Below are 11,405 nucleotides of genomic sequence, written 5' to 3'. Positions count from 1 at the left end.
ACAATTGCTGACTCTATACAGCGGTTTTATCCGCCCATGTGTGGAGTACAACTCTCATGTGTGGGGTGGCTCCCCACATACAGCTCTTCTCAATAGGGTGGAGTCAAAGGCTTTACGTCTCATTAACTCTCCTCCTCTTAATGACTCTCTTCAACCTCTGTCTCTTCGCTGCACTGTTGCATCTTTATTTCATTTCTATCGCTACTTTAATGATCACTGCTCCTCTGAACTGCCTGCATGCATTCCTCCACCTCTACGATGGGCGCGTAGCACCCGTCTAGCAGCAAACTCTCATCCCTTTTCTGTCCAACTCTCTAATGCAAGAGTTAACCGTTACTCCCAGTCCTTCATGTATGCAACAGGTCAACTCTGGAACTGTCTCCCTCTGTCTGTATTTCCTGCTGCCTATGATCTCCAGTCTTTCAAACGCAGTGTGTCCAGGCATCTTGAAATGAATGGATCTTGAATTTGGCTCTGTTTTGTATTTTGTTTTTCTCTTGGAGGGAACTGTAAATTGCGGGCTCATGGCCTTTGGTTCCTTCTTCCTCGCATTAAAAAAAAAAAAAATCCCTTTCCGTTGTAGTGAAATTCTGCTATAACGGAGTTACTCTGGACCCATACTCAACCGGCTATTTTGTCAGTGTTGTGGGAGTTCATGTGATCTAAAGCCTAAACACAGATGCAACAACACTGTAAACACATTCCTATGCATAATATACATAAATAACAGTGCAAAATACTGTACATAAAGAAAAAAAAATGAGTGCCAAATGGCGCAACATGTGTTAACGGAAAAACCTTTCACAATGCCGGAATGAATGGATTTTTTTTTTTTTTTTTTCCCTATATCGCAATTCTATTATACCGAAGTTCGTTATAACGAGGGTCTACTGTACAAGTGAAGACACCAAAGCATCAAGTCCTAAGTGTAGGTCCATCCATCATACAGCAAGCATATATAAAAGTAGGGTACGGTACGGTAGCAGACAAAACACGTCTACATGGGGTTGGAAAGCTTTTAATTCAGCAGCTGAAGCAATGAATGCATGCCAATTACTTGTCAGCCTATTAGTTTGTGACCTGTTGAACAAATTATGTGTGGTAGGTACTGCAACATTTCGTAAGATATGAACAAGCATGACCACAGGACTGCATGCTCCTAAACCACATTATTTATCGTATATGCTTATTTTATTTAACATCTTACCTCCGCAATGAAAGATGGTAAATGAGATGAGTTGACCATGTCGGTGCGACTTGGCTGAGAATAAACATACTTTACTGTAGTCTATTGATGTATAGTATGGTTTAACTTAAGCTTAACAGTAAAAACAGTACTGTACTCTTCACTACAGTATTAAGCACTTTTCACAACGAGGTCTTGGCATTTGAATTCACAAATACTGTATAGTGTATACATCTTGATTAAAGTAAGGTGCTTTTGAAACATACGTACATGGCTAAATATACCTTTAATGATATTTCTAAATTACCATCAATATCTACCAATTTTGGTAGTCACAAATATGGCAGTAATTGTCACTTACCCCTAGATGACATGGCATCATTATCATAGGGGCACCCAAGGTCTTCAATCTCAGGGCCAAGAATACTGAGAACCTTGTCTGCATCCTTGGGTATTTCTGTAGGAGGGGGACCACCACCAGTTTTCATCTGTTCACGCCATTTCACTACATGTTCTTGTTTTGCCCTATAATAAATAAACGTTGAATATGTAATAGTGTAGGACAAGGTCTGACAATTTCCATCTATTTAGAATATCCCTGTAGCTGTACATTTCCATCGGTCAATTGTAGTTACAGTTCTCATCGACTGTAACTTGATACTGTATAATTACAACCATTACTATGGACTGATAAACTAATTTTGAAGTGTGTTAGATGAAGTTGGAAAAATTGTTGTTGCTGCTGGCATTCCCCAAGTTGTCTGACTAAACAGCAGGGCCGGGACCAGGCCACCCCACAGAGCGTGTCAGTGGGAATGCCCCAGCCCCAGCTTCTCACCACATCCTTTCAAGCACCTCATCCCCGAGATTTCCATCCTTACTCATCACGCTCCCTAAGTTCCGGTATTTGAAAGCGCTCGCATTCTCCCTATCTTCACCATCCATCCTCACTGTGCATTCTTTGACCTCACCTCTCTCAAACACCCTAACTTTGCTCCTGTTTACATCAACTTTCAGATACCTCCTCTCACTCACTGTACCAAACTCCTTCGCCAATTTTTGCAAATCCCATTCTTATATTAACCACAACAAAAAGTGACTTATGTTTGTGGATTAAAAGCAACAGTTGTAAGCTTATAACATTAGGTTGTAATGCTGATAGGCTACTATTACCTAACTGAAATTTATCTCGCACACCATACTATCCTCCAAGTTATGTTAAATTTCAATGTGTTTGAATTTACTTGACTTTCAGCTGCTCCCAAATTCTTTTGAGTTGCAGTTCTGTGTGCTTCACGCCCAAATTATGAGTATTAAAATCCTGGAGAACTCTGGCCCACGCCTGTCTCTTCAGCACCACAATCTTTCCATCTGTGCTCCTGTTTTGGAGCACTTTCTCCTCCCTTATGAGACCCAATAAAAGGTCTCGTTCAGCTTCGGAAACTGGACTGGTTCTAGCAGGTACGCTAACCTCTACAGCTTCCATTTTTCCGATGACAGAGTTCACTGTGAATGATTCATTGATTGATTGTATAGAAACTGGCGGCGCAACTGCTAAGGTCATATGCCGCCGGACAACAAGCTAAAACACATGGCAAATAAATTGTGCACAGTTAATAACTTTTTCTAGAAATAATACACTGAAAATAATAAAAGAATGGTTAAAAGAGAAAACAATTTCTTATAAAAGTGGAAGGAGACCCGCCTCCTGAAGAAAACCAAAAACATCAGTAAAAACGCTATAGGCTCCCCCAAGCATCGAGGAGAGACAGTAGGCACCATCTACCCCTGTATGCCTATGGAGGAATCTCCTACGCAGGTCCCCCAAACTTGGACACTCGACCAGCAAGTGACGGACAGTAAGGAGAACAAAGCAATCACCACAGTACGGTTGAGTCTCGCCACTCATCAGGAACCCATGTGTAAGCCGAGAGTGCCCAATGCGAAGCCTAGCAAGAGCTACCTCCAATCGCCGAGGCATGGAAGGGAGAACCCTTGGCACAACCACTCTCTGGAAGACCTCTTTCAGCTTATTATGAGCAACACCATCCCAGCGTCTCTGCCAACACACATGCATTCTGTCCTGCAAATAAGGTGTTAGATCAGATACAGGAAGCGGATATTCTGTTGGGGACTGTTGAGTAGCCGCAGCCTTGGCCAATGCATCCGCAGTCTCATTGCCCACCACACCAACATGTGCGGGAACCCAGCAAAAATCCACTTTCTTCCCCCGATGACAAATGAGGAACAGCCACTCCAAAATAGCTAAAACTGAGGGATGGGAAGAGTTAAAAGAGTCCAGGGCCAAAAGCGCCCCTTGAGAGTCGCTAAAAATAGTAAACTAATTGTCAGGATGAACAAACACCAACTTCAAGGCTAAAATGATGGCTGACAACTCTGCAGTAAAAACTGAGGCAACCAAAGGAAGACTACCTCCACGGCTAAAATTGGGAAATACCACTCCAAAACCAACACCTGATGCGGATCCAGAGCCATCGCTGTACACAGGCACAGAACCACCATGACTAGAAGAATGTTCTAAAAATAACCTTAAAAGACACTGAGGAGCGACAAAATCCTTTGAACCTGCAGTAGGCCTGCAGAAAGTTACCTAGGGCAATATCCAAGGCGCAACCCTCGGGATCCGAACAGGACTGACAAGTACTGCCGACAAACCAAACCCCTCCATTATATCCTGAACCCTATAGCCAAATGGACGAGGCATGCGAGGATGTCTACTATAACACAAAAGACAAGACTGTTTCGTCACACCCTCACAGACAAGTGAGTCTGGAAGGCGACGAATCCGGAGCCAGCACCGTACTGCAACAGACTGACGCAGTAGATCTAAGGGAGGCACACCAGTTTCCACCAATAAGCTGGAAATTGGAGAGGACCGAAAAGCATCAGTTGCAAGGCGAAGACCAGTATGATAGACAGCATCTAGAGTTTTTAGTCTTGGTTCTGTGGCAGAGGAATATACCTCACAGCCATATGACAGCTTAGAGGTTACAAATACCTGAAACAATTGCAAGAGTGTCCTTAGATCAGCACCCCAAGAGGAATGGGACAGAACTCTCAATAGACTGAGAGCCTTCAAACATGATGTTAATTTGCCAAGTGTGAGACCCATGTCAAACGACAATCAAAAGTCAGGCCCAAGAATTTCGCCTCTGTCACACAACGGAGTTTCCTGCCACAAAGCTGGAGATCAGGGTCCGGGTATACCCCTCTCATCCTACAGAAGTGCATAGCCACAGTCTTTGAAGGGGAAAACCGAAAACCCTTGGAAGTGGCCCAGGCAGAAATCTTGTCCAAGGCAAGTTGCATCCGCCGCTCAATAGCAGACATGCGGGAGCCAGAAAACCATATAGCTAAGTCATCCACATAAAGGGATGAGGATACCCCAGCAGGAACAGTGTCAATGATACCATTAATGGCCACTGCAAACAGGGAAACACTTAAGACACTCCCCTGCGGGACACCTTCCTCCTGGCACAGTGGCGCAGAGAGGGTAGAACCCACACGGACCCGAAATACACGATCAGTCAAGAAGTCTCCAAGCAACACAGGCAGGCGACCATGTAAACCAAAGGCATGAAGTTGTTGGAGGATGCCATGGGGCCAGGCAGTGTCATAAGCCTTCTCAAGGTCAAAAAACACAGCCACAAGATGTTGCTTGGAGGCAAAAGCTTCACAGATTGACGCCTCAAGCCTGATAAGGTTGTCTGAAGTGCACCGTAATTTACGGAAACCACTCTGCGACGGAGAGAGAAAGCAACCCTTCTCCAGAAACCACATAAGCCTGGCACTGACCATCTTATCGAACAGCTTGCACACACATGATGTTAAAGTGATAGGGTGATAGATGGAGACTTGGGAATGGTCTTTACCAGGCTTGGGAAAGGGGAGGACAATACCCAACTTCCAACTCCTCAGAATAGAGCCACTCCAAACCCTGTTAAAAAGGCCCAATAAAAACTGAAGTGAATCAGTCGGAAGATGACGCAGCATAGCGTATGGAATATCGTCAGGCCCAGGAGCAGTGTCACGACACTCTGAAAGGGCAGCACGTACCTCACAGAGGCTGAAATCTAAATTATACAGCTCTCCGCCAAGAGAGCGAAAGTCAAGACCCAGCCTCTCCTGATTCCTACGAAAGGTGGCAAATGGCTGAGAAGGATCCTTTTTGGAGACAGCGTAAAATTGATCTGCAAAAGCAGAGGCTACTGCATCTGGTGCAGACACAAGTTCTCCGTGAAGGTGCAACACCGGAGGGGAGGGAGGCGAGAACCTACCAGAAATCTTGCGCACCTTTTTCCACACCACAGACGTTGAAGTTGAAGATGTAATTGTAGAAACATACGACCTCCACGAGTTACGGCGAGCACTCTTCATGACCCATCTATAGCGAGCACGTGCTTTGCGAAACTGTATTTTTAGAAAATCAACATTACGATTGGCAAAATACCGACAAGCAGCTGCTTTGTAAGTTCCCTTTGCTATGGAGCAGTCATCATTCCATCATGGCACAGGTCTCCAGGAAAAAACACCAAAAGTCCGTGGGATGAAATGAACCCCTGCTGAGAAAATCGTCTTAGTAAAATAATATTCGGCATCATCGATAGTTGAAAAATCAGTAACCCTGTTGGCAAATACACATAGTTCCTCAAAGAGAGACCAATCAGCCCTGTCCAGACACCAGTGTGGCAGACGGGCTACAGGAACAGAGCAAGTAGGCTGGACCACTACAGGATAATAGTCATTACCATGTAGATCATCCAAAACCTCCCAAGAAAAATCAAGGGCACAGTTAGAGGAGGAGATGGTAACATCAATGACAGAATACGTGCCAGTCTGAACATGAAAATGGGTCGGCCTTCCATCATTTAGGACAATCAAATCTAAATCCCCAACCAAAGAGGCAAGAAGATCACCCCGGGGATTTGAAAGTGAGTCACCCCACTAAGGATGGCGGCCATTAAGGTCACCAAGGAGTAGGAAAGGGGGTGGAAGTTGGCTGATAAGGGTTTCTAGATCAGCACGTATAACAGGAACGGAAGGTGGAAGGCACAGACAACAGATGGCATAGCACCTCCCAATGTGCATCTATACGGCTAGAACTTGAAAGGGTGACTGAATCTCAAAGGAAATAAAGGGGACATCAGAACGGCACAAAATTGCACATTCACGGCTGTGACCACCAGGAGATGCATGGAAGGCTTTATACCCCCTAATGGAAGGGAACTGTCTGTCCCCCACCATAGTCTCCTGAAGACACACACACAGTGGGTTCAGAGCAGAGAGTAATAACTGCAATTTCTCCCAATTTGCCATGGCACCTCTACAGTTCCACTGAAGACAGATTGGTACCGATTGAGCCAGAGTGATTAGTATTAAATATTATGAACTTAGAAAGCTATGTAGCAACCTCGTTGGGAAGGGAGTGAAAGCTCTTCTTCCTAGGCCTGGAGCTCTGCCTCACCAATCGAGAAGGCAATGAAGATTTAAAGTTTCCATGGGTGGAAGTACCCTTACCCCGAGACATGTCCCGCCCATCGCCAGAATGAGTCCGAAGCACAAAGACCTTGGAAGACCCACGTGCCCCGTCCGCACACCCATGTGAGGGTTCAGCTGGCACCTCGGGGCCAACCGAACCCCCCCCAACCAAATCATCCAAAGGTTGGCCACTGGGTGACGGATCAGAGGGAGCAAGCGACTGAGCTCTACGAGTATCTAAAGACCCAGGCCCCACCACACCTGAGGAAGAGGCAGGGACGGAAATCCTAGAAGGGCAATCATGAACACCCACAGACTTAGACACCACCACTGGCTGGGTTGTCGAGTGAAGAGCCCCCTCAGAATCCTCATGTGGTACAGAAGTTTGAACCTTAGAAGGAGGGGAGTCACCCAAAAACTCCTCACTCCTCACTCGTTTGAGGTTGGCAGATGCAACCTCCATCTCTGTACCAGAACTTAAAGCATTAGAAACTATAGTGCCACACTGTAAAGAAGAGTGAGCAACAGTAGCAGAGCGGGCAGATGGTACAGGAGCAGCAGTTGGTACGGAAGTAGCAGCTGATAAAGAAGTACGAGAGACACTGTTTTTTTTGGATATGTCAGGATAGGGATCCACAGGAAGGACATCAGGAGTTTTGGATGTGTCAAAGCAAAGTGTAGCATCGACACGGGTGTTTTACAGGAGGAACCGGAGGAACTGGGATGGGGGAGGCACTCCCAGACGCTGGAAGAACCACCGCAGAGGGGACACCCTCAGAAACAGGAGGCACCTCCCTGGAGGAAGCACAGCTGCTTCCAGGCTGCACTCCCTCAGTGGAACCCCCCGGGAGAGAAGTCCGGGAAGTAGAACCCCGAGAATTTGATGGGGCATTGTGTGATGGCAGGGGCACCTGCCGGGTAGCTTTATGGCGGGACAACGCACCAGCAAAGGTAACCCCAGGGCGAATGAACCGTTCCCTTACCCTGGCCTTTGCCTCAGAAAAGGAAATTTTCTTCTTTGTTTGGACAGAAATGATCTCGTATTCATATTTGTATACTTCACAAATCCTTGAGGAGGCTGCATGTGCTCCTCCACAGTTCAAACATTTAGAGGGTTGAGAACAATCATCTATACCATGAGAAATTCCACCACAATTTCCACAGACCTCAGGAAGGCCAGACACTTCCCACCTGCAAGAACGGCGGACGTGACCAAATCTTTGACAATAATAGCATCTTCTAGGTCTGGGAACATAAGGTTTAACCTTTAGCTTCCACCACGCAGCAGAGATAACCTCCGGCAAGGTAAGACGGTCAAATGTCAAGATAAGAGTGGGTGTGAGGGGTTAAAACCCCATCAACCTTCTTCATAATTCTCTGTACTACAACACCCTGAGGAGCCAGCCCCTCTAAGAGGGAAGAATCAGAATACGAGATCAAGTCACGAGAATACACAACCCCTCAGGACTGATTTAGGACCAAATGACGCGAGGCAGATGCAGGATAATCAGCGACCATAGTTAGGGACTGGATGCATGAACTCTCCTCTTCATTCTTGGCTTCTAGCAACAGAGAACCATCACCCTGCAAAGAGACCTTGGGGGCAAATCCACATGCTGTAACCAGACCACTGTGAATCTTAAAACAGTTCAGGTTCCAGAAGGAAGTACCATCATTCGTTTTGAGGACTATATACTTTGTGTAGAAGTGTTTCACAAAGACACCAGGTAATAACTCGATGCAGGGAACATCTAAAGTCGCAGTTTTGGCAGACGACCCGGAGGGTACAGGGTCGTCGGCCAGAGAGAGACCATTTGATGCCGACTCATGTGGCTGGTCACCGACCACACGAGTGGTTAAGGAAGTGTTCAATGTATCCATACACACTCTAGTAAATATGAATTGGCACCAGGAGCCAAGGGAAACCACCTACCAGGGAGTGAGGGGACCAAGCGCAGTCTGATGGGAGCGGGGTACCTCGTCCCCAGAGGGTATCCCCAAAAGGACACCCTGTGATGCAAAAGTTCACTCCCACCAATGCAAAGACCCCCTTCCCCAACACCCCCCAACCCAGACACCCAACCAACCAACTTCGGACAGCACTGAGGCGATCTCTCTGGAGGGCAGCACCGATGACCCTTACGGGTAGCCTACGTTTCGGGCAGCGCTTAGTCAGACCCCTCACCCACAACCCCACCCGCGTGGGAGATCCTGCCAGATGTCGTTACATCCACGGGCAGGCTTGTGGGATCACAGGGGCACGCAAGCCCCCCCACCACGACAAGGTGGCTGCCCACGGGGGGGGGGAGTTCACTGTGAAAAAAGGTGTTGAAAAAATAACATGTAATCCTAATATCCCATTATCTTCTATATTGCTATGTAATTCGCAGATACACGCCCCCCCTCCCCTGAAGGCTAACGATGGGGAAAATGAATATGTATATATATATATATATATATATATATACACTGTGTATATATATATATATATATATATATATATATATACATTGTATATATATATATATATATATATATATATATACTGTATATGTATATATATATATATATATATATATATATATATATATATAAATATACTGTATATGTATATATATATATATATATATATATATATATATATATATACTGTATATGTATATATATATATATATATATATATATATATATATACTGTATATATCCATTGCCAGACGCTATGTATCCTAGATGGGGTGGCCAATGGCTTAGAGTTAATTGTTTTACAGGGAGGGGCACTAATCCTCCACCAACCCCACTTGACACGTAGGGATGCCAACAGCATCTGGTGTTCCCAGGCGGTCACCCATCCAAGTACTAACCAGACCCAACGTTGCTTAACTTCGCTGATCCGACGGGAAGCGGTGTACTCAACGTGGTATGGCCGTTGGCTAATATATATATATATATTTTTTTTTCTTCAACACATCAAAAACCATGAGGAGTGCAGTGGGGGAGCTTCGCCCACCCATACACACCCTAGTTTGTGGGGGAGCTGTGCCCCTCCCACACCCATCTTCATGGAAATTAACCTCATCTAAGTGAAATCAGAAATATTTCCAATGGAAAAAGCTATAGAGCCCCCCCCCCCATATCACCTAAAAATAAAGAGTATTATTTCCCTTTAGGTAAAATTTTGAATTTGTTGATTTTAGTCTTTGCAACTGTTAGTTGTCTCCATGAGAAATATTCTGAGTAACAACACTATATGGTTCAAACCATTAGTAATCTAACTACAGATTTTCTTTGTTTTCCTGAAATCCGAGACAAGCTGCAACATTACTGCCTTGAGAACTCACGATTTATATTTAAGTTAGGTTAGGTCTAAGCTAGGTTTGGTTTAGGTTAGGTTCTGTTTTGTTTGGGTTAGGTTTGGATAGGTTTAGGTGAAGTTAGGCTAGGTTAGGCTATTTTGCAGTAAATTTCATTATCAAAATCATAAGAAAAAAGAAGAAATAGATTCCACTAAAAATTTTTAAATGTGACCTAAAGGGAAATTTAATCAAATATAGAATAAAACACTGAAAAACCCCTAGGCCTCTACTCACAGTAAAAAAAAAAAAAAAAAAAAAAAAAAATCGTATCTGGTCATTTCCGCCAGAAATAATGCTCAAAATCAAATGAATCACAAGAAAAAAAAAAAAAGTTTCGTGGGAAAATGCAATATAGGCTTAAACACCATAGCCACACGCTGCCTTAACTAACTATGCTATAACATCACACATACTAGCTGAAAGAACATTGATAAAAGAGATCAGTTTAGAATGTTTCTCGCTGAGGTAAATAATGGAAAGTTCCCAGCCAGTTTTGGCAACCACTAATTTAGGCAATGAACACTACAGAGAACCTATTTAATGTTACACAGACTCCGTAAATAAACAGCTAAAAAGTAACAAAGTCATGGAACTATGCTTACCTTATCAATAATTGAGGTGAAAATGTCTGAGTTGTCGTCTTCTCTTCTGCTCCAACCATGGCCATATTCCTAGTCTTTTTACATGCTCTTAGTCATGGTATAGCCACATTCCTAGTCCTTGGTTTTTCATACGCAAATCCACGCATCATTGGAACTATGATGATGGTCCATGGGAAGCCCACCCCCTTCCGATGGATCTGCTATGAGTACACCATGAACAAAATGTCAAAAACAACAAATTATTTTAGTGTAGATATGAGTGTAATGTTAAATAATTGTGAAGAAAAATGTTTAAATTTTATAAAACTCCTGGTCATGCCTAAAAGCAAAATGTTTGTGCCCTTTATGAAGATGTTGTGATACCTCCGAAAACGGGAGAAGAGACATCCAGGGTGCTGACGGACGACAACACTTCAGTATTTATCATCGACTTTATTAATAATCAGAAGGTTAGTATGAATGTCTAGGTTATTCATTTACGTTTTTTCAGCATGCAGATATAAACTTACTGAGGGGGGCCATCTGTAGGGTCCTCATAAACTTAGGAAATCTATAGTCAATATCACATCATGTCAACGAAACGACAACGATTGTGAAGCCAGTTTTATGGCATATAAAATTTATATCCTTCAGAAATACAAGCGTAAAGTCTGCTTAACAAAACTATTATCCTACTATACCCAAACCCAAGCCTCCCTAGCCTTACTGTTACCAGTAACTATAGGTTTATGCCAACTAGCTTCAAGGTAAATCTTTTAGTCATTT

At 44.1% G+C, this 11,405-nt stretch overlaps 1 non-coding gene across 1 annotated transcript; it reads right to left on the bottom strand.

Moving 5' to 3' along the window:
* Positions 1–9,497: 9,497 nt before the first annotated feature.
* LOC145394577 (5S ribosomal RNA) lies at positions 9,498–9,616 on the bottom strand. The gene has a single exon (XR_013896436.1). It is a non-coding gene; the product is annotated as a 5S ribosomal RNA (ribosomal RNA).
* Positions 9,617–11,405: the final 1,789 nt, after the last annotated feature.

Source organism: Coenobita brevimanus, chromosome 27 (assembly GCF_032717465.1).
Source record: "Coenobita brevimanus isolate Jiangsu-jjx chromosome 27, ASM3271746v2, whole genome shotgun sequence".
Classification (NCBI taxonomy): Eukaryota; Metazoa; Arthropoda; class Malacostraca; order Decapoda; family Coenobitidae; genus Coenobita; species Coenobita brevimanus.
This window is presented reverse-complemented; position numbering and strand designations above follow the sequence as displayed.